Source organism: Elephantulus edwardii, unplaced genomic scaffold (assembly GCF_000299155.1).
Source record: "Elephantulus edwardii isolate Elephantulus edwardi_28Jun2011 unplaced genomic scaffold, EleEdw1.0 scaffold00465, whole genome shotgun sequence".
Taxonomy (NCBI): Eukaryota; Metazoa; Chordata; class Mammalia; order Macroscelidea; family Macroscelididae; genus Elephantulus; species Elephantulus edwardii.
In genome coordinates this window covers 588,869-590,363 of record NW_006400215.1, presented here as the reverse complement: position 1 = coordinate 590,363, position 1,495 = coordinate 588,869, and the positions used below count along the sequence as shown (strand labels likewise).

General features: G+C 47.1%; 1 pseudogene; it reads right to left on the bottom strand.

Annotated features, from left to right (window-relative positions):
• Positions 1–1,131: 1,131 nt before the first annotated feature.
• Positions 1,132–1,495, bottom strand: part of LOC102870953 — a 14,214-nt pseudogene continuing 13,850 nt past the window's right edge.

Below are 1,495 nucleotides of genomic sequence, written 5' to 3'. Positions count from 1 at the left end.
AACAACAACAACAACATTTGTCATCAGCAGTTAGCCTGTCCGAGTCTTCATTTCAACCTGGTGCCTCCTTTTGGCAGAATTCTCCCGACATGTCAGGGCTGGATCCCCGATAATGAATACGTGGCCTTTGAAAGTTTAGGGCATTTTTCATGTCAGTCTTTGCCTTTGTGGGACAGAGTAAAAACTGGAGGATGTGAAAAGCATTTAAAATAATTGAGCATTGTTATTTTTAAACTGACAGGACACTGGGTGCTTTGAAAAGAAAGCTGAATGCCTACCTGACACACATAAAAACTTTCAGAATAAGAATTTTTTTGTTTTAAACGTGCTGGATGATTTCCCCATACTTTTTGAGGTGTATTCCTTCCTGGGCCTTTGGGAAGCAAAACTGCATAACAGGACATTATTAGCTTCAGCATTACAGAGGCTTTATTTTCAAACACTGACTATGCCCCAAAATTAATGTTCTTTTCTGTGAAGTGAGAGATATCATGGCTGATGACAGAAGGATCCTGGCTGAAAGATTTGGTTATTCTTTTGGTCAATGGGTTATTAAATACACTTCACCAACACTACAATTCAAAAGCATCAATTCTTTTCTAGTCATCCTTGTTCATTACCCAATTTCATATACACAGAAAGCAATTGAAAATACCATGGTTTTGATCAGACACACCTGAATCTTTAAACTGACATCACTGCTCTTTAGCACTTTGGAGAGGTTCTTAACAGCATATTTCTCCAATGCAATACATCTTTTGATTTCTTAACTGCTGTTACCATAGGTGTTGATTGAGGATCCAAGTAATAGGAGATAATTGACAACTTCATCTATCATAATGTTTCCTATTAGTCTAGAAGTGAGGATGGGTTGTTTTTTTGTTTTGTTTTTGTTTTTGCTTGCTTTTGCTTGTAATACCATTACAAATAGGGAGAAGAGGGGGAAGGCAGGTGAGGGAGAGAAAAAGGAAAAAAGGGGGAGGGGAACCCAACAGCAAAACCTTGTATAGAAAACACCACCCGCAGCTGAGCTCAGGGCTTAGGACACCAGCCCCGCCACCAGCAGTGAAAATAGCTTAATAAACCTGTCAATCTAGGGGGCGGGGCTATGTACAGGGGTGGCTGAGGAGCTCAAGCCCGCTCGCCCACCAGGACCACGGGCGCTGCTCCCCGGGACAGGCTGGCCCTCTGGCGTCGCTGGGCCAGCTGCGACTGGGTAGGCGGCGACAGCTGTAGGCAGCGTGATGTAGCTCGGATGAGGACGGGCATGCCGGGGGGGCCCCCCCTCGTCATCCGCGTCTGCGTCCTCCTCGCGTTGGGCCAGCTGCCTGTTCATGGCAATGGCCTCGGCCGCGAAGGATGTCAGGTCTTTGGCACAGCTGTTCCTCTGCAGGACCATGGGCGTGGGCAGCGTGTTCTCTGGGGCGCTCCCCTGCACCCAGGGGTGCTGCAGGACCTGAGCGGCACTCAGCCTCTGCTTGGCATCACGCACGAG